The sequence below is a fragment of the Pecten maximus genome, chromosome 6, assembly GCF_902652985.1.
Source record: "Pecten maximus chromosome 6, xPecMax1.1, whole genome shotgun sequence".
Taxonomy (NCBI): Eukaryota; Metazoa; Mollusca; class Bivalvia; order Pectinida; family Pectinidae; genus Pecten; species Pecten maximus.
In genome coordinates this window covers 6,227,990-6,255,197 of record NC_047020.1, presented here as the reverse complement: position 1 = coordinate 6,255,197, position 27,208 = coordinate 6,227,990, and positions in this window count along the sequence as shown.

Below are 27,208 nucleotides of genomic sequence, written 5' to 3'. Positions count from 1 at the left end.
GACGGCTTGCTCATATAAATCGTATGGTTATACGATAATGATCCCCTTACAATTAATTAAAAAAACGCATGGAAAACATATACTTGTATCAATATATGGCCAAGGATACTTCATAAGGAGTACTGAAGTATACTTTCATGAAATAATTTGTGAAAGGATAAAAGAATAAACAAACTTGACTAAATTGTCCCTTTAAAACATTTAAGCAGTAATTGATATTTGGCCTGTAGCATTCTGGAGATAAAAGATCTAAATTCACTTTCAAGGTCGTCAGTACATGTCCATGATGTATGATAGGTGGCATACAGGGGAAGGCCTATCCAACTTGTTGTCAAGCAAATTATTTTGATCCACTTTTGAGGTTACATAGTTCAAATTTCTGAAAAAACCTGAAGTACATGGAACATTTCTTGATAACTTTAGCGGTCTAGGGTCATATGATACTTGGATTTTATTTAATTGAGGGCTTTCAATGTCTTAGGAATGAAATGTTTGCTAGTAAACTGACAAAATGATAGTAATGTTGTAAGTTTGTGTATGCTTTGATTATAAGGTTGTGTATGGGTTATGGGGTTTTGTTTTGTTATAAGGTTGTGTATGGGTTATGGGGTTTGTTTTGTTATAAGGTTGTGTATGGGTTATGGGGGTTTGTTATAAGGTTGTGTATGGGTTATGGGGGTTTGTTATAAGGTTGTGTATGGGTTATGGGGTTTTGTTATAAGGTTGTGTATGGGTTATGGGTGTTTGTTATAAGGTTGTGTATGGTTATGGGTTTTGTTTTGTTATAAGGTTGTGTATGGTTATGAGGTTTGTTTTGTTATAAGGTTGTGTATGGGTTATGGGGTTTTGTTATAAGGTTGTGTATGGGTTATGGGGTTTTGTTATAAGGTTGTGTATGGGTTATGGGGGTTTGTTATAAGGTTGTGTATGGGTTATGGGGTTTGTTATAAGGTTGTGTATGGGTTATGGGGGTTTGTTTTGTTATAGGTTGTGTATGGGTTATGGGGTTTTTGTTTATAAGGTTGTGTATGGGTTATGGGTTTGTTTTGTTATAAGGTTGTGTATGGGTTATGGGGTTTTGTTATAAGGTTGTGTATGGGTTATGGGGTTTGTTTGTTATAAGGTTGTGTATGGGTTATGGGGGTTTGTTATAAGGTTGTGTATGGGTTATGGGGTTTGTTTTGTTATAAGGTTGTGTATGGGTTATGGGGTTTGTTTTGTTATAAGGTTGTGTATGGGTTATGGGGTTTGTTTTGTTATAAGGTTGTGTATGGGTTATGGGGTTTGTTATAAGGTTGTGTATGGGTTATGGGGGTTTGTTATAAGGTTGTGTATGGGTTATGGGGGTTTGTTATAAGGTTGTGTATGGGTTATGGGGGTTTGTTTTGTTATAAGGTTGTGTATGGGTTATGGGGTTTTGTTATAAGGTTGTGTATGGGTTATGGGGTTTTGTTTTGTTATAAGGTTGTGTATGGGTTATGGGGTTTGTTTTGTTATAAGGTTGTGTATGGGTTATGGGGTTTGTTTTGTTATAAGGTTGTGTATGGGTTATGGGGTTTGTTATAAGGTTGTGTATGGGTTATGGGGTTTGTTTTGTTATAAGGTTGTGTATGGGTTATGGGGTTTTGTTATAAGGTTGTGTATGGGTTATGGGGTTTTGTTATAAGGTTGTGTATGGGTTATGGGGTTTTGTTATAAGGTTGTGTATGGGTTATGGGTTTGTTTGTTATAAGGTTGTGTATGGGTTATGGGGTTTTGTTATAAGGTTGTGTATGGGTTATGGGGTTTTGTTATAAGGTTGTGTATGGGTTATGGGGTTTGTTATAAGGTTGTGTATGGGTTATGGGGTTTTGTTATAAGGTTGTGTATGGGTTATGGGGTTTGTTATAAGGTTGTGTATGGGTTATGGGGGTTTGTTATAAGGTTGTGTATGGGTTATGGGGTTTTGTTATAAGGTTGTGTATGGGTTATGGGGTTTTGTTATAAGGTTGTGTATGGGTTATGGGGTTTTGTTATAAGGTTGTGTATGGGTTATGGGGTTTTGTTATAAGGTTGTGTATGGGTTATGGGGTTTGTTTTGTTATAAGGTTGTGTATGGGTTATGGGGTTTTGTTATAAGGTTGTGTATGGGTTATGGGGTTTGTTTGTTATAAGGTTGTGTATGGGTTATGGGGTGTTGTTATAAGGTTGTGTATGGGTTATGGGGTTTGTTATAAGGTTGTGTATGGGTTATGGGGTTTGGTTTGTTATAAGGTTGTGTATGGGTTATGGGGTTTTGTTATAAGGTTGTGTATGGGTTATGGGTTTTGTTATAAGGTTGTGTATGGGTTATGGGGTTTGTTATAAGGTTGTGTATGGGTTATGGGGGTTTGTTTTGTTATAAGGTTGTGTATGGGTTATGAGGTTTTGTTTTGTTATAAGGTTGTGTATGGGTTATGGGGTTTTGTTATAAGGTTGTGTATGGGTTATGGGGGTTTGTTATAAGGTTATGTATGGGTTATGGGGTTTTGTTTTGTTATAAGGTTGTGTATGGGCTATGGGGTTTGTTAGCTGACCGGCCCGAAGGGCAAGTGAGCTTATGCCGTGGTGCGGCGTCCGTCGTCAGTCCGTCAGTTTTTCATTTAAACAACTTCTTCTCAATAACCAAGAGGCCCAGGGACATGATATTTGGCCTGTAGCATCCTGGGCTGAAGGGCTACCAAGTTTGTTCAAATAAATGACCTTGACCTTCATTCACGGTCACATGGGTAAAATAGGCTATAAACTTCAACCGACTTCTTCTCAATAACCAAGAGGCCCAGGGACTTGATATTGGGCCTGTAGCATGCTTGGGTGAAGGGCTACCAAGTTTGTTCAAATAAATGACCTTGACCTCCATTCAAGGTCACATGGGTCAAATAGGCTAAAATATTTGAATTACTTTTACTCAATAACCAAAAGGCCCAAGGACGTGATATTAGGCCTGTGGCATCCTGGGGTGAAGGACTACAAAGTTTGTTCAAATGAATGACATTGACCGTCATTCGAGGTCACAAAGGTCAAATAGGCTATAATCTTCAAACAACTTCTTCTCAATAACGAAGAGGCCCAGAGACTTGATATTAGGCCTGTAGCATGCTGGGGTGAAAAGCTATCATGTTTGTTAAAATGAATGACCTTGACCTACATTCAAGGTCACAGGTTGAAAGAGCTAGGCTTAAATCTTTAAACACTGATTATGCGATAGCCAAGTGTCACCAAGACCTGATATTAGGCCAATAGTATGCTGGAATGAAGGACTAGAAAATTTATTGACATAAATAAACCTAGCTTACTCTGATATTTGAATGTAGTGGTAATTAATAAGCATAATATCTGTTGAAATGTTCTCAATCAACTTCAAATTTGCTGTAAAGCCAGGTGAGCGATACAAGCCCATTGGGCCTCTTGTATTTTTTAAACTAATGAGCTCCCCACCCCATAACCACATATAGCATGGCCATGGGTGCTGATTTTGTTTTTGCTACAATTTTTATGGAGGCGTTTACGCCTGCCATATTACAATCACCTACGAGTTGTGACGTCACAATCTCTCACTTTCATTTTCGTTATATTTCCTTTCACAGTTCATTTTGTAGTTTCTTTCGGTTCATATATGATGTAGTTGAACTATATATACATTTATGAAAACTATCAAGACTACAAATAAAGTGCTATTACATGAAAAAAGGTATATTCAGTATAAATTTCTCTTCGGCAGAAGCCCGGAATTTGAGACCTCTGGTGGTAATTTCTATAACTAGGGGTAATGATTCGCTTATACTATTAGTTCCAAGTATGAGGCACGTCATTGTAGTCCGTCATTCAAAGTAGATGTGCACAGAAATGTATTAACTATGCTTATAATGTTGTGAACATTTCAGGAACTATTTTGAATAAACAATAAGAATAATGTCTTGTAAATATCTACACCTGCATCGATTTTTGCAAATCTATATCGAAAATACTGTTTGAAGGGAGATAACTGCGATATTCTGACGTTACCTTACAGAGGACACTTGTTTAACTACTAGGAATAAAGACGGCATAACAACCAAGCGCAAACAAATTCCTGATTTTCATAATACCCTCCAGGTTTTGGCTAACAACATTTCTTTTGTTTACAACTTGGTAGTTTGTTCACGAGATTTTATGAGATTTGGTCCGATATTTAGCGATCACGTGTTCCGTCTGTTTTCGTGAGCGAGCACTCTGTCAAAATGGAGGCACGTGGACACGGGCTTCACACAAAGCATCAAAGTGTGATGTTTGTCGCTAGAAATTAATATCTATCAACATGAATTAGAGGCAAGTTGCTTACAAAGTTTAAATCTGTTTGTTGACCCACTGAAATAAGCGTTTGTTTATTTAGGACGAAACTGTTTACGATAAGTTGTTCAAGCCTGGCCAGACCACAAAATCACAATATCTACTGCGATTATAGTCTGAATTTTCTGACGATCTTGCTATATACTATATGCAGACTTTAATCAGCGATATCAACACCAGAACCCTTCGGATTACTGCGATAACTGATCGAAGTCCCTGTGTTTCAAATCTATGAATCGGTAGACCTAACGTGATCGGTGATGGCGTGATGGAATTTGATTGTTTATTTTTTAAAACTAAGAAAACTGGCACATATCTGTTGTGGTGGTCATTTGTGCTGTACCTTCCCCGACAGAGACAATATACATAATCTGGGCTTTTGTGATAAGGTTTACTGCAGTAGCTACTCGCACTCGTAATATATATGAAAACGCTAAATTATTATTGAACCAGCTTGTCTTATTTATATATTATTCAGCTCACGATTCAACCTTTTCAAATGTTTTCATGCAATATATTTTTTGTTGTTTTCATGTAAAATGATAAATACATGTATATCTATGGCAATCGATATATCAAATCCATATAATATAAGACTTTCTCAAATATCAATATTCCTCATAACTTTCAAAATAAATCTATATTTGCTTTTGAAATTTAATTAAAAATGTTTGATATTCATGTCACGAACAAATCCCTTAAAACGATCATCAATCTCCTTATTGGTCTCCAGAAAGTGTGAAAATAAATGAAACTTTTTTGTCAATAATTCTATTTATTATGAATTCATGTATAACCATTTAGGTTTTTTCCAATGTTGACCTTTAATTTAAAACTATATATTATATACAAGCAACAATCTGTGGGATGTCAAATATGGAAGGCTATATAGCTGTTTCAGGATAAATTGCCAAAAATGCTTATAAGTACTGTTTCTTATCACTGATCACATATATTGGGTTTTTTACTATTATGTGTTATTGCTACTTAAGTGTGAATTTTTTCGGCTTAAGTGATAATGTATTTCTTTGTACTTGTGTGCAACAGACATCGCAAGAGTTTAATTCTCCTACAATATAATATTGACTCCTACAAAAAGAAGTTGAGTGATCATGAGTGGTTGACTACGAGAGGCATTTTATCAAATCTCATATTGACCATACTGATTGCTCATGATCATATTTCATCCAGCCTAGTAAACTCTAGAAAAAACATCTTAATTTATGAAAGTAGCTAACTCCTTTAATGTATGTGTAAAAATTAAGTATATATATATATCGTACAAAACATCGTCATGCGTCGGTCTTCTTCTTAAGACCAAGATATCGCAGAATGGTGTACAAAAGGTTCTTAAGCTATTTTATCAAAATTGTTAATTTCATGACCCCCTATGTGTCGCATTCTCCCTGGGGAGAGGATACATTTTACTATAGGTTATATAGGAAACTCATCACACATATTTTAGCATAATTTGTTTCATTTTCATTGGAAATTGGTTAGCACGTGGTTAGGGCAAACTTTTCTCAATGATATATTGTCAGAGAATGTCAAGGCCAACGACTTGTTATGGGTTCGAATGTCAAAAATAAAAATCTTATATTGATTATTTTTTTCATTTCATATGAAAGAACATAGTCCACTGAAACAGAATGTGCATATTTTATTGTCATCAGATAAAAATATGGCAGAAAGATATGGCACTTGGAAAAGAATCATAAAGCTATTTTCTCCAGCCAAAATTAAAAAAAAATCCAAAATTTCAGAATAAAGGTTTCTGCTCTTTTATCTATAATATACACATGAAGGCTTGATGTTTGGCGCATCGATAACGTATGGCTGGCTACAAATGTTATACTTATATTTGACCTTGACCTTCATTTAAGGTCACGGGGGTCAAATGATGAAGAAAATTCAAAGTTCTTTCAAAATTATTAATTTGGGTCACATTTTAAAGAATCAGCCCTTTTAAAGGTGTGTGCAATGTATCAAGGTCAAATAATCAAAATGACGCAGATATGGCACTTTTAAAAAGAAATTCCTACCAAAATGAAAAAAATGACCCAAAACTGCACATACACATGAAGGCTGGATATTTGGCAAACAGATACATGTAACATGTGTAACTGGCTACAAATATTGAGTTTATCTCTCTGACCTTGACCTTCATTCACATGTTAAAGAACCGGCTCTTATGAAGGTGTGTGCGAAGTTTCAAGGGCAAATTATTAAAAATGATGCAGACATGCCCTTTAAAGAATGTTTTCTTGCCAAAATCAAAAATTATCCTTAAACTGCAATTCAATTGTTGGCTCAAAAGGGGTCAATTTGGCTCAATTGACATAAATAACTTCTTCTCTGAAACTAAGCAATCGATATAGCTCATACTTGACTGGTAGCATCCTTTTGGGTAGGGATTCAAAATTGTAAAAATGGTGGGGTTGACCCCCGGGGAGCAGGGTCAAAAGGGGTCAATTGGTTTCTCTGAAACTAAGTTATGGATATAACTCACATTGGTGTGGTAGCAATCCCTATGGGGTTGTACCCAAAGTCAATTTCATTTCATGGATTAATTGCACAATTTGGTATAAAACCTACATTTGTATGGTAGCATGGTTATGGGGTGGGTATTCAAAATTGTACGAATGTTGGGGTTAACCTCCCGGGGGCTGAAGGATGGGACCAAAATAGGTCAATTTCGCTAAATTGACATTTTTACACAATCCTGATGTAAAAATAGGCCCAGGGTTCTTTCCCCACCCCAAGGGACTTATACAATCATATTGAATTGATATCAAATATGAAAGTTTTCTTCAATATTTTGCATGTAAAACGCTGTATATTTATATACAGTACCTATAGCTACTAGGCTATTATCTACATCTTGGTGGTAAATTAAAAAGCAACAAATCACAGTTTATTGTTAATATTGACATTGGATCTATTAAAATAGATGGAATTGATATCTAATTTTGAAATAATTGTCCTTAAAAATGAGGTCTTTGTTAAAAAAAAGTGTAATAACTTTTAAAAGCTGTCAATCTAATTTTGATATTATTCTAAGATCAAAATAGAAAGGAATAAACAATTTTGTTTACAAGATATTGAAAGACATTGTACACTTTCAACAAAAAAGTAGCAGACACTCCCTGTATTTTCAATACATATCGTGTATTGCTATAACTTATCGAAATGCATATCTTATTGTTTGGTCATTTCTAATACCCAGGCCTATAAAATATAAGTTTGTTTTAAACACATAAATGCAAATTTTGAACTACTTAAGTATAAAAGATGGTTTAAAGTATGAATGTTTAAGACATGTACCTAAGTAGACTTTGATTTGAAAAAATTTTAAATGTTTGACTTTTTAAGTAAAGGTTTGATTGAAATAAGAAATGTTTAACTTCTTTTAGAAGTAGGTTTGCAACTTTTAAGATGGTTAAAATCATTATGTACATCGGAACAGTCTAAACCATTACTTTCATCAGGACTGTGAAAACCATTATGTCTGGTTGGTTTGACACATTTAAGTGGAAATGTTTAGTCATGTTGATATCAGTTTAATTTGTATTCTTGCTTTATTTCAAATATCTCCTTTTACATCTGACTAACGCCTCCTACAGTACTTTCAGTACTTTGATTTATTACAGGACCGATTTTATTTTTGCTACGAGTTTGTATTACAAGATGGATTTTTTTTGCTTCGAGTTTGTATTACAGGACTGACTTTCTTGTTTCGCTATGAGTTTGTATTTCAAGATTAGTTAAGGTGTCCCGACACTTTATCACTAGCCCTCCACCTCTGGGTTGTGAGTTCTAAACCCAAGTGGGACAGTTGCCTGGTACTGACCGTTGGCCGGTGGTTTTTCTCCGGGTACTCTGGCTTTCCTCTCCCTCCAAAACCAGGCCGTCCTTAAATGACCCTGGCTGTAGGACGTTTAACAAAAACAAACAAACAAGTATTACAAGACTGATTTTGTTTTTGCTATGAGTTTATATTTCAAGACTGATTTTGTTTTTGCTGTTTATCGGTGATCTCTTACACAAGGAAGTCCTATAGATACACATACAAGACTTCCAGATAGATATTGATCAGATCCATTAAATAAGAAACATGGAGACATGTTTTCAGTCTTACTGAGGAAATGACGGCGACCAACTTAACTACAGCCTCAAGCAAAAACCCTGAATTGGAAACTTGTACTCTGTCATTATATTGATCAATATTTCTTTATTACTGTTTTCGCTATCCTGGCGTAAACCATATCAACATCATTATCTTTACTTTTATGCTAGAGCATTTTCTTCACTTGTAGCGTGACTTCTTATCCTATGAAATCATTTTGGTAAAAATTTCATAGCTGGCAAAAAATTCAGATGGCTTGTTTTTGTGAATCAATAACAAGTTGGTATAGTTATATGTTACATAAACAGTTCCTGTATCAAATTCATGTTGTCTTTCATTCTCAAGGTAATATAAATGTTAGCATAACATGAACTAATTGTATGTTATCAGAGTTCTATGGGAGTGTAACACTATTAATCTGTTTGGTTTACAGTTTTGTGACATGCTCTGAGACTAATCGACATACTGTTCCGTGCAATATATAATACACTGTAACCAAACAGATATCAATACAATTGTTAATTGACAATTAATTTAGTTGATAGAGGATTGGATACCCTTGGTGCCAGGAGATTTATATAATCCATCTTCTCCACACCCATCCTCCCACATCCTATAATTATGTTTTTATGTTACAGGCATACAAGACAGCAATACAGCTCACAAGGACCCTCCTAGGATTCCTTCTAACACTGTTACATCTGTCTCATCGGCAACCGATGTCCCAAACAACACCAACAATTTAGCTATAACTGACTTTGGGGAAACACCAGTAACATTAGGGACAGGTCAAGAGGTCAACAAGAAGGAAGTACGGCCTATAGCAGACTCTGACCGAGCTAGGCAAGCAGAAGACTCTGACCGAGCTAGGCAAGCAGGTGTGTATTTAAGTTTAACAATATTGTATTATTGCAATTATCTGTATATGTTGTGGTAAGCTGATGATGTATACACATAAAAAGATGATTTCCAGTTTTTCTCTCAGTTCCATTAATTTAAAAATACATTCAAATAATATATATAAATAAAAATCTGAAATTTAATTTTCTTTTAAAATGATTGTTTGATGTTGGTTTGTCAAACAAAGATGATAGTTAATTCCCACAAGAAGGAAAGCATGTGGTCATTCCCCTCCTACAGTCCAAAGATAATTCTCACAAGAAGGAAAGTTTGAGGTAATTCCCCTCCTACAGTTCAATGATAATTCCCACAAGAAGGAAAGTATGGGCTAATTTCCCTCTACAGTCCAAAGATAATTTTCACAAGAAGGAAAGTGTAGGGTAATTCCCCTCCTACAGTCCAAAGATAATTCCCACAAGAAGGAAAGTTTGAGGTAATTCCCCTCCTACAGTCCAATGATAATTCCCACAAGAAGGAAAGTTTGAAGTAATTCCCCTCCTACAGTCCAATGATAATTCCCACAAGAAGGAAAGTTTGAGGTAATTCCCCTCCTACAGTCCAATGATAATTCCCACAAGAAGGAAAGTTTGAGGTAATTCCCCTCCTACAGTCCAATGATAATTCCAACAAGAAGGAAAGTTTGAGGTAATTCCCCTCCTACAGTCCAATGATAATTCCCACAAGAAGGAAAGTTTGAGTTAATTCCCCTCCTACAGTTCAATGATAATTCCCACAAGAAGGGAAGATTGAGTTAATTCCCCTCCTACAGTTCAATGATAATTCCCACAAGAAGGAAAGTTTGAGTTAATTCCCCTCCTACAGTTCAATGATAATTCCCACAAGAAGGAAAGTTTGGGGCAAGTTCCCTCCTACAGTCCAATGATAATTCCCACAAGAAGGAAAGTTTGAGGTAATTCCCCTCCTACAGTCCAATGTTAATTCCCACAAGCAGGAAAGTTTGGGGTAATTTCCCTCCTACAGTCCCAAAGATAATTCCCACAAGAAGGAAAGTTTGAGTTAATTCCCCTCCTACAGTGCAATGATAATTCCCACAAGAAGAAAAGTTTGAGGTAATTCTCCTCCTACAGTCCAATTATAATTCCCACAAGAATGAAAGTATGGGCTTAATTTCCCTTTACAGTCCAATGATAATTCCCACAAGAAAAAAAGTTTGGGGTAATTACCCTCCTACAGTCCAATGATAATTCCCGCAAGAAAGAAAGTTTGAGGTAATTCCCCTCCTACAGTCCAATGATAATTCCCACAAGAAGGAAATTATGGGCTAATTTCCCTCTACAGTCCAATGATAATTCCCACAAGAAGGAAAGTTTGGGGTAATTCCCCTCCTACAGTCCAATGATAATTCCCGCAAGAAAGAAAGTTTGAGGTAATTCCCCTCCTACAGTCCAATGATAATTCCCACAAGAAGGAAATTATGGGCTAATTTCCCTCTACAGTCCAATGATAATTCCCACAAGAAGGAAAGTTTGGGGTAATTCCCCTCCTACAGTCCAATGATAATTCCCACAAGAAGGAAAGTTTGAGGTAATTCCCCTCCTACAGTCCAATGATAATTCCCACAAGAAGGAAAGTTTGGGGTAATTCCCCTCCTACAGTCCAAAGATAATTCCCACAAGAAGGAAAGTTTGGGGTAATTCCCCTCCTACAGTCCAAAGATAATTCTCACAAGAAGGAAAGTTTGAGGTAATTACCCTCCTACAGTCCAATGATAATTCCCACAAGAAGGAAAGTTTGGGGTAACTTCCCTCCTACAGTCCAATGATAATTCCCACAAGAAGGAAAGTGTAGGGTAATTCCCCTCCTACAGTCCAATTATAATTCCCACAAGAAGGAAAGTATGGGCTAATATCCCTTTACAGTCCAATGATAATTCCCACATGAAAGAAAGTTTGGGGTAATTACCCTCCTACAGTCCAATGATAATTCCCACAAGAAAGAAAGTTTGAGGTAATTCCCCTCCTACAGTCCAATGATAATTCCCACAAGAAGGAAATTATGGGCTAATTTCCCTCTACAGTCCAATGATAATTCCCACAAGAAGGAAAGTTTGAGGTAATTCCCGTCCTACAGTCCAATGATGATTCCCACAAGAAAGAAAGTTTGGGGTAATTACCCTCCTACAGTCCAATGATAATTCCCACAAGAAGGAAAGTTTGGGCTAATTTCCCTCTACAGTCCAATGACAATTCCCACAAGAAGGAAAGTTTGGGGTAATTCCCCTCCTACAGTCCAAAGATAATTCCCACAAGAAGGAAAGTATGGGCTAATTTCCCTCTACAGTCCAAAGATAATTTTCACAAGAAGGAAAGTGTAGGGTAATTCCCCTCCTACAGTCCAAAGATAATTCCCACAAGAAGGAAAGTTTGAAGTAATTCCCCTCCTACAGTCCAAAGATAATTCCCACAAGAAGGAAAGTATGGGCTAATTTCCCTTTACAGTCCAATGATAATTCCCACAAGAAGGAAAGTTTGGGGTAATTCCCGTCCTACAGTCCAATGATAATTCCCACAAGAAGGAAAGTTTGAGTTAATTCCCCCTACAGTCCAATGATAATTCCCACAAGAAGGAAAGTTTGGGGTAATTTCCCTCCTACAGTCCAATGATAATTCCCACAAGAAGGAAAGTATGGGGTAATTCCCCTCCTGCAGTCCAATGATAATTCCCACAAGAAGGAAAGTTTGAGGTAATTCCCCTCCTACAGTCCAATGATAATTCCCACAAGAAGGAAAGTTTGGGGTAATTCCCCTCCTACAGTCCAAAGATAATTCCCACAAGAAGGAAAGTTTGGGGTAATTCCCCTCCTACAGTCCAAAGATAATTCTCACAAGAAGGAAAGTTTGAGGTAATTACCCTCCTACAGTCCAATGATAATTCCCACAAGAAGGAAAGTTTGAGGTAATTCCCCTCCTACAGTTCAATGATAATTCCCACAAGAAGGAAAGTATGGGCTAATTTCCCTCTACAGTCCAAAGATAATTTTCACAAGAAGGAAAGTGTAGGGTAATTCCCCTCCTACAGTCCAAAGATAATTCCCACAAGAAGGAAAGTTTGAGGTAATTCCCCTCCTACAGTCCAATGATAATTCCCACAAGAAGGAAAGTTTGAAGTAATTCCCCTCCTACAGTCCAATGATAATTCCCACAAGAAGGAAAGTTTGAGGTAATTCCCCTCCTACAGTCCAATGATAATTCCCACAAGAAGGAAAGTTTGAGGTAATTCCCCTCCTACAGTCCAATGATAATTCCAACAAGAAGGAAAGTTTGAGGTAATTCCCCTCCTACAGTCCAATGATAATTCCCACAAGAAGGAAAGTTTGAGTTAATTCCCCTCCTACAGTTCAATGATAATTCCCACAAGAAGGGAAGATTGAGTTAATTCCCCTCCTACAGTTCAATGATAATTCCCACAAGAAGGAAAGTTTGAGTTAATTCCCCTCCTACAGTTCAATGATAATTCCCACAAGAAGGAAAGTTTGGGGCAAGTTCCCTCCTACAGTCCAATGATAATTCCCACAAGAAGGAAAGTTTGAGGTAATTCCCCTCCTACAGTCCAATGTTAATTCCCACAAGCAGGAAAGTTTGGGGTAATTTCCCTCCTACAGTCCCAAAGATAATTCCCACAAGAAGGAAAGTTTGAGTTAATTCCCCTCCTACAGTGCAATGATAATTCCCACAAGAAGAAAAGTTTGAGGTAATTCTCCTCCTACAGTCCAATTATAATTCCCACAAGAATGAAAGTATGGGCTTAATTTCCCTTTACAGTCCAATGATAATTCCCACAAGAAAAAAAGTTTGGGGTAATTACCCTCCTACAGTCCAATGATAATTCCCGCAAGAAAGAAAGTTTGAGGTAATTCCCCTCCTACAGTCCAATGATAATTCCCACAAGAAGGAAATTATGGGCTAATTTCCCTCTACAGTCCAATGATAATTCCCACAAGAAGGAAAGTTTGGGGTAATTCCCCTCCTACAGTCCAATGATAATTCCCACAAGAAGGAAAGTTTGAGGTAATTCCCCTCCTACAGTCCAATGATAATTCCCACAAGAAGGAAAGTTTGGGGTAATTCCCCTCCTACAGTCCAAAGATAATTCCCACAAGAAGGAAAGTTTGGGGTAATTCCCCTCCTACAGTCCAAAGATAATTCTCACAAGAAGGAAAGTTTGAGGTAATTACCCTCCTGCAGTCCAATGATAATTCCCACAAGAAGGAAAGTTTGGGGTAACTTCCCTCCTACAGTCCAATGATAATTCCCACAAGAAGGAAAGTGTAGGGTAATTCCCCTCCTACAGTCCAATTATAATTCCCACAAGAAGGAAAGTATGGGCTAATATCCCTTTACAGTCCAATGATAATTCCCACATGAAAGAAAGTTTGGGGTAATTACCCTCCTACAGTCCAATGATAATTCCCACAAGAAAGAAAGTTTGAGGTAATTCCCCTCCTACAGTCCAATGATAATTCCCACAAGAAGGAAATTATGGGCTAATTTCCCTCTACAGTCCAATGATAATTCCCACAAGAAGGAAAGTTTGAGGTAATTCCCGTCCTACAGTCCAATGATGATTCCCACAAGAAAGAAAGTTTGGGGTAATTACCCTCCTACAGTCCAATGATAATTCCCACAAGAAGGAAAGTTTGGGCTAATTTCCCTCTACAGTCCAATGACAATTCCCACAAGAAGGAAAGTTTGGGGTAATTCCCCTCCTACAGTCCAAAGATAATTCCCACAAGAAGGAAAGTATGGGCTAATTTCCCTCTACAGTCCAAAGATAATTTTCACAAGAAGGAAAGTGTAGGGTAATTCCCCTCCTACAGTCCAAAGATAATTCCCACAAGAAGGAAAGTTTGAAGTAATTCCCCTCCTACAGTCCAAAGATAATTCCCACAAGAAGGAAAGTATGGGCTAATTTCCCTTTACAGTCCAATGATAATTCCCACAAGAAGGAAAGTTTGGGGTAATTCCCGTCCTACAGTCCAATGATAATTCCCACAAGAAGGAAAGTTTGAGTTAATTCCCCCTACAGTCCAATGATAATTCCCACAAGAAGGAAAGTTTGGGGTAATTTCCCTCCTACAGTCCAATGATAATTCCCACAAGAAGGAAAGTATGGGGTAATTCCCCTCCTGCAGTCCAATGATAATTCCCACAAGAAGGAAAGTTTGAGGTAATTCCCCTCCTACAGTCCAATGATAATTCCCACAAGAAGGAAAGTTTGGGGTAATTCCCCTCCTACAGTCCAATGATAATTTCCACAAGAAAGAAAGTTTGGGGTAATTTCCCTCCTACAGTCCAATGATAATTCCCACAAGAAGGAAAGTTTGAAGTAATTCCCTTCCTAAAAAACCAATGATAATTTCCACAAGAATGAAAGTTTGAGGTAATTCCCCTCCTACAGTCCAATGATAATTCCCACAAGAAGGAAAGTTTGAGGTAATTCCCCCCCTACAGTCCAATGATAATTCCCACAAGAAGGAAAGTTTGAGGTAATTCCCCTCCTACAGTTAAATGATAATTCCCACAAGAAGGAAAGTATGGGTTAATTCCCCTCCTACAGTCCAAAGACAATTCCCATAAGAAGGAAAGTTAGGGGTAATTCCCCTTCTACAGTCCAAAGATAATTTCCACAAGAAGGAAAGTTTGGGGTAATTACCCTCCTACAGTCCAAAGATAATTCCCACAAGAAGGAAAGTTTGAGTTAATTCCCCCTACAGTCCAATGATAATTCCCACAAGAAGGAAAGTTTGGGGTAATTCCCCCTACAGTCCAATGATAATTCCCACAAGAAGGAAAGTTTGGGGTAATTTCCCTCCTACAGTCCAATGATAATTCCCACAAGAAGGAAAGTATGGGGTAATTACCCTCCTGCAGTCCAATGATAATTCCCACAAGAAGGAAAGTTTGAGGTAATTCCCCTCCTACAGTCCAATGATAATTCCCACAAGAAGGAAAGTGTAGGGTAATTCCTCTCCTACAGTCCAATTATAATTCCCACAAGAAGGAAAGTATGGGCTAATATCCCTTTACAGTCCAATGATAATTCCCACAAGAAGGAAAGTTTGGGGTAATTCCCGTCCTACAGTCCAAAGATAATTCCCACAAGAAGGAAAGTATGGGCTAATTTCCCTTTACAGTCCAATGATAATTCCCACAAGAAAGAAAGTTTAGGGTAATTACCCTCCTACAGTCCAATGATAATTCCCACAAGAAAGAAAGTTTGAGGTAATTCCCCTCCTACAGTCCAATGATAATTCCCACAAGAAGGAAAGTATGGGCTAATTTCCCTCTACAGTCCAATGATAATTCCCACAAGAAGGAAAGTTTGGGGTAATTCCCCTCCTACAGTCCAAAGATAATTCCCACAAGAAGGAAATTTTGGGGTAATTCCCCTCCTACAGTCCAAAGATAATTCCCACAAGAAGGAAAGTTTGAGGTAATTCCCCTCCTACAGTCCAATGATAATTCCCACAAGAAGGAAAGTTTGGGGTAATTTCCCTCCTACAGTCCAATGATAATTTCCACAAGAAGGAAAGTGTAGGGTAATTCCCCTCCTACAGTCCAAAGATAATTCCCACAAGAAGGAAAGTATGGGCTAATTTCCCTTTACAGTCCAATGATAATTCCCACAAGAAGGAAAGTTTGGGGTAATTCCCGTCCTACAGTCCAATGATAATTCCCACAAGAAGGAAAGTTTGAGTTAATTCCCCCTACAGTCCAATGATAATTCCCACAAGAAGGAAAGTTTGAGGTAATTCCCCTCCTACAGTCCAATGATAATTCCCACAAGAAGGAAAGTTTGGGGTAATTCCCCTTCTACAGTCCAATGATAATTTCCACAAGAAAGAAAGTTTGAGGTAATTCCCCTCCTACAGTCCAATGATAATTCCAACAAGAAGGAAAGTTTGAGGTAATTCCCTTCCTACAAACCAATGATAATTTCCACAAGAATGAAAGTTTGAGGTAATTCCCCTCCTACAGTCCAATGATAATTCCCACAAGAAGGAAAGTTTGGGGTCATTTCCCTTTACAGTCCAAAGATAATTCCCACAAGAAGGAAAGTTTGTGGTAATTCCCCTCCTACAGTCCAATGATAATTCCCACAAGAAGGAAAGTTTGTGGTAATTCCCCTTCGACAGTCCAAAGATAATTTCCACAAGAATGAAAGTTTGGGGTAATTTCCCTCCTACAGTCCAATGATAATTCCCACAAGAAGGAAAGTGTAGGGTAATTCCCCTCCTACAGTCCAATTATAATTCCTACAAGAAGGAAAGTATGGGCTAATATCCCTTTACAGTCCAATGATAATTCCCACAAGAAGGAAAGTATGGGGTAATTCCCCTCCTACAGTCCAAAGATGATTCCCACAAGAAGGAAAGTTTGAGGTAACTCCCTCCTACAGTCCAATGATAATTCCCACAAGAAGAAAAGTTTGAGGTAACTCCCCTCCTACAGTCCAATGATAATTCCCACAAGAAGGAAAGTATGGGGTAATTCCCCTCCTGCAGTCCAAAGATCCTAAATGAAATGGCAAGTATTATGATAAAAAAGTGATTGTGAGTTTACCAACTTGTCAATTTACCCAAGTATGTTATTTTACCTCTGTTTTTAAACGAACATCAAACTATATTTTGAATACTATCTGTTTGTGACAAAACAATTCATTTAGTTGGCTGTTGTTTACTTTTATAATCAGCATTTTTTTTTTATCCTAATATAATTAAGTTTATAATATATCACATATAGACTCCAAATGAAACTAAGAATGCCACAGATTTATTTCTTGAGCAGACAAAATCAGGAAGATTTGGTGCTTGTTTACAATTTTGCAATACAGATGTTAAAGTCTACATTATATATAAAGATCATTCATTAGTCCCCCACCGAAAACTGGGGTGAGGGAGCTGTCCTTCTGTCCGTCCTTCCACTATCTTGTCTGGGCTCAATCTCTTACACTACTTGTCACAGGAAAGACTTACTAGTTAATAACAGTGTGTCACAAAAGTAGGTCACATTGACCTATATTTTGACTTTTGACCTATACCTTGATGAGGTCGTTTGTCATTTATCAAAAGTACTCTGACCTATATTTTTATCAGTACATAGTAGTGCAGGACAAGGAATGTTGTATGTAAGCTCTTAGCCAGTTGTGGCGGTATGCTTCCCAAGGAGTTAAGAAAGACATCGGCTAGGTACTAAAGGCCCAATTTGTGAACCACTTGAGATGGCTACATGTTGCTGTGATATAGCGGTATATAAAACTCCAAATCATTAATATAGTATCACCAGAAAATGGACAGGAATGGGCTTATTACTGGACTGTTATACTGAATTTTAATGATCATTGTTGGGCTCGATCATTACTGGATTGTAATTGTTAGTGATGGGCTTATTACCAGGTAAAGGCTTATTACAGCTTAACAATACTGGTAATTAATGGTTATAGAATTAGACAATGTTTCCCTTGTGTCCCCATTTCCAGATCCAACATTCTTTTTTTTCCGTATTTGTTTTATTTTCCGAAATTTTCATTCAATGTAAAGTACATAGTATAACAATTGTATTCAGAAGTAATAATCATTATTACAGTATCATGGAAATTGCAGAAGATCTAACACACACATGCACACAAACACATCTTACTCCACTATCATAGAATCATTGTTTTTTGGTGAATTTTCCAAATATTACTGTTACACTGTATTGAAAGATAGGAAGATCACAGATTCTTACACCTCCTCTCCCTGCAACAAAATATGAAACAGGATGGTATAAAGTATCAAAACAGCATTGTACAGATGTAGGACCTTTCTGACTATATGGATCTTATATGTGGTCACTGAAGTGAGATATCATGTCGTTCATTGCGTTTGTGGTCACTGAAGTCAGAAATCATGTCGTTCATTGCGTTTGTGGTCACTGAAGTCAGATATCATGTCGTTCATTGCGTTTGTGGTCACTGAAGTCAGAAATCGTGTCGTTCATTGCGTTTGTGGTCACTGAAGTGAGATATCATGTCGTTCATTGCGTTTGTGGTCACTGAAGTGAGATATCATGTCGTTCATTGTGTTTGTGGTCACTGAAGTCAGATGTCATGTCGTTCATTGTGTTTGTGGTCACTGAAGTCAGATATCATGTCGTTCATTGTGTTTGTGGTCACTGAAGTCAGATATCATGTCGTTCATCGTGGTTATGGTCACTGAAGTCAGATATCATGTCGTTCATTGCGTTTATAGCGGGGAGTGTGTTGGTCGACACTCATCTCTGACATCATAACAGAAAATTATCATAATACAGACACTGGAATAAAATGTTTGACCTTGAAATAAGAAAAACGATATCATGTCATATAAAGGTATTTATTAGTCCCCTACCGGTGAAAAGTTTTGGTTAAAGTTTTATAATGTCACACCATTCACTTAATAATGGTATTAGGAAGCTGCATGATTCTTTGCATATAGGTTCTTTGGGTGTGTGGCATTACTTTTGTACAGTTAAAACTGAAAAAATTATTTTCATTTTTTGAAAATTTTGGCATATTATGAACTTAACTTTTTTCTCTGTATTCTTCAGGTTAAAGTTTTGGTTAAAGTTTTATAATGGCACACCATTCACTTAATTATGGTATTAGGATGCTGAATCTTTGCATAGAGGTTCTTTGGGTGTGTGGCATTACATTTGTACATGTACAGTTAAAAATGAAAAAAATTGTTTTCATTTTTTAAAATGTTTTCCATATTATAGACTGTTTTCTCTGTATTCTCAATAGAGTTGAATTTACACATTGTTTGGAATGAACTTATTTTCATAAAATGATCATGTTTCTGTTTTGGCTCTACAAACCTTTTTACTCAAATTTGGCTAAAGTTTTAACTTAAGGGCGCCGGTAGGGGACATGTATTGGTTTAGCAATACTCACAGAATGCTTGTTTATTAAGAGAATGTATGATCAGTCAAACTATTCTGTATTCCTGGTAGAGAAGGGCAGTAGGTCAGCAGGTTAAATAGATACTTGCATTATTTCCTGGTGCGATGCATTCCAATTATTATCATGGGAAGTGGTGGTCTACCTTACCTTTGCCTGGTATAGAATGTAAATTCATGTTTAATGTCATGTGACTTGTAATCTCTTAAGGTCTTAATAGCCTCTAACCAATGTCACACACAACAGACTTCCTGCATATTGTCTTGTACTATTATGTATGTAGTAGACTGGGAGAAGTTGATGAATTTCCTCGCAGAGTAATGGAAACCCCTTAAGTTCATAGCTTCCTGTTGTACGTCTGTCCGAGTTATTATAAAACAGAAATGGAAATGTTGGTAGATTTCTGTGAATTTTGAGGTCACATAATCTGCTGAGTCGGCAAATGAATTTCATGTTGGGTCCACATTGAGCTCTGTGTAATGGATGGTAATGACCGCGATGCTTTTACCTCTAAGTAGATAAAGAATGGGTCAGTGGAACCTGTTTGTTTGGTAGCACTTATGTCCAGGCTTACGATCGGTCATTACACCAAGGCTAATGAAATCATTCTAATCAACCACAGTTTTTTCTCGTTTGTACTGTTGACAACCTGTTTTATGTTTGTTCCTGTGTATGATATTTACAGTCTGTACCAATCTGCTGTTTAGGTGTTAGTGGCAATTTTCCTTATCAGTGAGATATTTCTTTGTGGTAATGAAAATAATCAGGAAAAGTTCATTTGATTATGCTGTCTAAGAAATGTTCGTGATAGATAAGAAGTCATGGCTTTGTTGTTGTCAGACCATATTTGTACAAAAATACTGATACTAATCTATGACCTCTATTGTCCTTAAAAGGTCATGTTCAAGATGGAGCTGTTCGATTGTCCTAAAAAGGTCATGTTTAAGATGGAGCTGTTCGTGGCAATCTCTCCCTGTATTAAGTAGTCACTGTCTTTCTCTATATACTATATCAAGCCTAGTAATCACTGTCTTTCTCTATATACTATATCAAGCCTAGTAATCACTGTCTTTCTCTAGTCTATATACTATATCAAGCCTAGTAATCACTGTCTTTCTCTATATACTATATCAAGCATAGTAGTTACTGTCTTTCTCTATATACTATATCAAGCCTAGTAGTCACGGTCTTTCTCTAGTCTATATACTATATCAAGCCTAGTAGTCACTGTCTTTCTCTATATACTATATCAAGCCTAGTAGTCACTGTCTTTCTCTATATACTATATCAAGCCTAGTAATCACTGTCTTTCTCTATATACTATATCAAGCCTAGTAGTCACGGTCTTTCTCTAGTCTATATACTATATCAAGCCTAGTAGTCACTGTCTTTCTCTATATACTATATCAAGCCTAGTAATCACTGTCTTTCTCTATATACTATATCAAGCCTAGTAGTTACTGTCTTTCTCTATATACTATATCAAGCCTAGTAGTCACTGTCTTTCTCTATATACTATATCAAGCCTAGTAATCACTGTCTTTCTCTATATACTATATCAAGCCTAGTAGTTACTGTCTTTCTCTATATACTATATCAAGCCTAGTAGTCACTGTCTTTCTCTATATACTATATCAAGCCTAGTAGTCACTGTCTTTCTCTATATTCTATATCAAGCCTAGTAGTCACTGTCTTTCTCTATATACTATATCAAGCCTAGTAGTTACTGTCTTTCTCTATATACTATATCAAGCCTAGTAATCACTGTCTTTCTCTATATACTATATCAAGCCTAGTAATCACTGTCTTTCTCTATATACTATATCAAGCCTAGTAGTTACTGTCTTTCTCTATATACTATATCAAGCCTAGTAGTTACTGTCTTTCTCTATATACTATATCAAGCCTAGTAGTTACTGTCTTTCTCTATATACTATATCAAGCCTAGTAATCACTGTCTTTCTCTATATACTATATCAAGCCTAGTAGTTACTGTCTTTCTCTATATACTATATCAAGCCTAGTAGTTACTGTCTTTCTCTATATACTATATCAAGCCTAGTAGTTACTGTCTTTCTCTATATACTATATCAAGCCTAGTAATCACTGTCTTTCTCTATATACTATATCAAGCCTAGTAATCACTGTCTTTCTCTATATACTATATCAAGCCTATACTCTATATACTATATCAAGCCTAGTAATCACTGTCTTTCTCTAGTCTATATACTATATAAAGCCTAGTAGTCACTGTCTTTCTCTATATACTATATCAAGCCTAGTAATCACTGTCTTTCTCTATATACTATATCAAGCCTAGTAGTCACTGTCTTTCTCTATATACTATATCAAGCCTAGTAATCACTGTCTTTCTCTATATACTATATCAAGCCTAGTAGTTACTGTCTTTCTCTATATACTATATCAAGCCTAGTAGTCACTGTCTTTCTCTATATACTATATCAAGCCTAGTAGTCACGGTCTTTCTCTATATACTATATCAAGCCTAGTAATCACTGTCTTTCTCTATATACTATATCAAGCCTAGTAATCACTGTCTTTCTCTATATACTATATCAAGCCTAGTAATCACGGTCTTTCTCTATATACTATATCGAGCCTAGTATAATCACTGTCTTTCTCTATATACTATATCAAGCCTAGTAGTCACTGTCTTTCTCTATATACTATATCAAGCCTAGTAATCACTGTCTTTCTCTATATACTATATCAAGCCTAGTAGTCACTGTCTTTCTCTATATACTATATCAAGCCTAGTAGTCACTGTCTTTCTCTATATTCTATATCAAGCCTAGTAATCACTGTCTTTCTCTATATACTATATCAAGCCTAGTAATCACGGTCTTTCTCTATATACTATATCAAGCCTAGTATAATCACTGTCTTTCTCTATATACTATATCAAGCCTAGTAGTCACTGTCTTTCTCTATATTCTATATCAAGCCTAGTAGTTACTGTCTTTCTCTATATACTATATCAAGCCTAGTAATCACTGTCTTTCTCTAGTCTATATACTATATCAAGCCTAGTAGTCACTGTCTTTCTCTATATACTATATCAAGCCTAGTAGTCACGGTCTTTCTCTATATACTATATCAAGCCTAGTAATCACTGTCTTTCTCTATATACTATATCAAGCCTAGTAATCACTGTCTTTCTCTATATACTATATCAAGCCTAGTAATCACTGTCTTTCTCTAGTCTTTATACTATATCAAGCCTAGTAGTCACTGTCTTTCTCTATATACTATATCAAGCCTAGTAGTCACTGTCTTTCTCTATATACTATATCAAGCCTAGTAATCACTGTCTTTCTCTATATACTATATCAAGCCTAGTAGTCACTGTCTTTCTCTATATACTATATCAAGCCTAGTAATCACGGTCTTTCTCTATATACTATATCAAGCCTAGTAATCACTGTCTTTCTCTATATACTATATCAAGCCTAGTAATCACTGTCTTTCTCTATATACTATATCAAGCCTAGTAATCACTGTCTTTCTCTAGTCTTTATACTATATCAAGCCTAGTAGTCACTGTCTTTCTCTATATACTATATCAAGCCTAGTAGTCACTGTCTTTCTCTATATACTATATCAAGCCTAGTAATCACTGTCTTTCTCTATATACTATATCAAGCCTAGTAGTCACTGTCTTTCTCTATATACTATATCAAGCCTAGTAGTCACTGTCTTTCTCTATATACTATATCAAGCCTAGTAATCACTGTCTTTCTCTAGTCTATATACTATATCAAGCCTAGTAATCACTGTCTTTCTCTATATACTATATCAAGTCTAGTAGTCACTGTCTTTCTCTATATACTATATCAAGTCTAGTAGTCACTGTCTTTCTCTATATACTATATCAAGCCTAGTAATCACTGTCTTTCTCTAGTCTATATACTATATCAAGCCTAGTAGTCACTGTCTTTCTCTATATACTATATCAAGCCTAGTAGTCACTGTCTTTCTCTATATACTATATCAAGCCTAGTAGTCACTGTCTTTCTCTATATACTATATCAAGCCTAGTAATCACTGTCTTTCTCTATATACTATATCAAGCCTAGTAGTCACTGTCTTTCTCTATATACTATATCAAGCCTAGTAACCACTGTCTTTCTCTATATACTATATCAAGCCTAGTAGTCACTGTCTTTCTCTATATACTATATCAAGCCTAGTAGTCACTGTCTTTCTCTATATACTATATCAAGCCTAGTAATCACTGTCTTTCTCTAGTCTATATACTATATCAAGCCTAGTAGTCACGGTCTTTCTCTATATACTATATCAAGCCTAGTAGTCACTGTCTTTCTCTATATACTATATCAAGCCTAGTAGTCACTGTCTTTCTCTATATACTATATCAAGCCTAGTAATCACTGTCTTTCTCTATATACTATATCAAGCCTAGTAGTCACTGTCTTTCTCTATATACTATATCAAGCCTAGTAATCACTGTCTTTCTCTAGTCTTTATACTATATCAAGCCTAGTAGTCACTGTCTTTCTCTATATACTATATCAAGCCTAGTAGTCACTGTCTTTCTCTAGTCTTTATACTATATCAAGCCTAGTAATCACTGTCTTTCTCTATATACTATATCAAGCCTAGTAATCACTGTCTTTCTCTATATACTATATCAAGCCTAGTAATCACTGTCTTTCTCTATATACTATATCAAGCCTAGTAGTCACTGTCTTTCTCTATATACTATATCAAGCCTAGTAGTCACGGTCTTTCTCTATATACTATATCAAGCCTAGTAGTCACGGTCTTTCTCTATATACTATATCAAGCCTAGTAGTCACTGTCTTTCTCTATATACTATATCAAGCCTAGTAGTCACTGTCTTTCTCTATATACTATATCAAGCCTAGTAGTCACTGTCTTTCTCTATATACTATATCAAGCCTAGTAGTCACTGTCTTTCTCTATATACTATATCAAGCCTAGTAGTCACTGTCTTTCTCTATATACTATATCAAGCCTAGTAGTCACTGTCTTTCTCTATATACTATATCAAGCCTAGTAGTCACTGTCTTTCTCTATATACTATATCAAGCCTAGTAGTCACTGTCTTTCTCTATATACTATATCAAGCCTAGTAGTCACTGTCTTTCTCTAGTCTTTATACTATATCAAGCCTAGTAATCACTGTCTTTCTCTATATACTATATCAAGCCTAGTAATCACTGTCTTTCTCTATATACTATATCAAGCCTAGTAATCACTGTCTTTCTCTATATACTATATCAAGCCTAGTAGTCACTGTCTTTCTCTATATACTATATCAAGCCTAGTAGTCACTGTCTTTCTCTATATACTATATCAAGCCTAGTAGTCACGGTCTTTCTCTATATACTATATCAAGCCTAGTAGTCACGGTCTTTCTCTATATACTATATCAAGCCTAGTAGTCACTGTCTTTCTCTATATACTATATCAAGCCTAGTAGTCACTGTCTTTCTCTATATACTATATCAAGCCTAGTAGTCACTGTCTTTCTCTATATACTATATCAAGCCTAGTAGTCACGGTCTTTCTCTATATACTATATCAAGCCTAGTAGTCACTGTCTTTCTCTATATACTATATCAAGCCTAGTAGTCACTGTCTTTCTCTATATACTATATCAAGCCTAGTAGTCACTGTCTTTCTCTATATACTATATCAAGCCTAGTAGTCACGGTCTTTCTCTATATACTATATCAAGCCTAGTAGTCACTGTCTTTCTCTATATACTATATCAAGCCTAGTAGTCACGGTCTTTCTCTATATACTATATCAAGCCTAGTAATCACTGTCTTTCTCTATATACTATATCAAGCCTAGTAGTCACTGTCTTTCTCTATATACTATATCAAGCCTAGTAGTCACTGTCTTTCTCTATATACTATATCAAGCCTAGTAGTCACGGTCTTTCTCTATATACTATATCAAGCCTAGTAGTCACGGTCTTTCTCTATATACTATATCAAGCCTAGTAATCACGGCCTTTCTCTATATACTATATCAAGCCTAGTAGTCACGGTCTTTCTCTATATACTATATCAAGCCTAGTAATCACTGTCTTTCTCTATATACTATATCAAGCCTAGTAGTCACTGTCTTTCTCTATATACTATATCAAGCCTAGTAATCACTGTTTTTCTCTATATACTATATCAAGCCTAGTAATCACTGTCTTTCTCTATATACTATATCAAGCCTAGTAATCACTGTCTTTCTCTATATACTATATCAAGCCTAGTAGTCACTGTCTTTCTCTATATACTATATCAAGCCTAGTAATCACTGTCTTTCTCTATATACTATATCAAGCCTAGTAGTCATGGTCTTTCTCTATATACTATATCAAGCCTAGTAATCACTGTCTTTCTCTATATACTATATCAAGCCTAGTAGTCACTGTCTTTCTCTATATACTATATCAAGCCTAGTAGTCACTGTCTTTCTCTATATACTATATCAAGCCTAGTAGTTACTGTCTTTCTCTAGTCTATATACTATATCAAGCCTAGTAGTCACTGTCTTTCTCTATATACTATATCAAGCCTAGTAGTCACTGTCTTTCTCTATATACTATATCAAGCCTAGTAGTCACTGTCTTTCTCTATATACTATATCAAGCCTAGTAGTCACTGTCTTTCTCTATATACTATATCAAGCCTAGTAGTCACTGTCTTTCTCTATATACTATATCAAGCCTAGTAGTCACTGTCTTTCTCTATATACTATATCAAGCCTAGTAGTCACTGTCTTTCTCTATATACTATATCAAGCCTAGTAGTCACTGTCTTTCTCTATATACTATATCAAGCCTAGTAATCACTGTCTTTCTCTATATACTATATCAAGCCTAGTAATCACTGTCTTTCTCTATATACTATATCAAGCCTAGTAGTCACTGTCTTTCTCTATATACTATATCAAGCCTAGTAGTCACTGTCTTTCTCTATATACTATATCAAGCCTAGTAGTCACTGTCTTTCTCTATATACTATATCAAGCCTAGTAGTCACTGTCTTTCTCTATATACTATATCAAGCCTAGTAGTCACTGTCTTTCTCTATATACTATATCAAGCCTAGTAATCACTGTCTTTCTCTATATACTATATCAAGCCTAGTAATCACTGTCTTTCTCTATATACTATATCAAGCCTAGTAGTCACTGTCTTTCTCTATATACTATATCAAGCCTAGTAATCACTGTCTTTCTCTATATACTATATCAAGCCTAGTAGTCACTGTCTTTCTCTATATACTATATCAAGCCTAGTAGTCACTGTCTTTCTCTATATACTATATCAAGCCTAGTAGTCACTGTCTTTCTCTATATACTATATCAAGCCTAGTAGTCACTGTCTTTCTCTATATACTATATCAAGCCTAGTAATCACTGTCTTTCTCTATATACTATATCAAGCCTAGTAATCACTGTCTTTCTCTATATACTATATCAAGCCTAGTAGTCACTGTCTTTCTCTATATACTATATCAAGCCTAGTAGTCACTGTCTTTCTCTAGTCTATATACTATATCAAGCCTAGTAGTCACTGTCTTTCTCTATATACTATATCAAGCCTAGTAATCACTGTCTTTCTCTATATACTATATCAAGCCTAGTAGTCACTGTCTTTCTCTATATACTATATCAAGCCTAGTAATCACGGTCTTTCTCTATATACTATATCAAGCCTAGTAGTCACTGTCTTTCTCTATATACTATATCAAGCCTAGTAGTCACTGTCTTTCTCTATATACTATATCAAGCCTAGTAATCACTGTCTTTCTCTATATACTATATCAAGCCTAGTAGTCACTGTCTTTCTCTATATACTATATCAAGCCTAGTAAT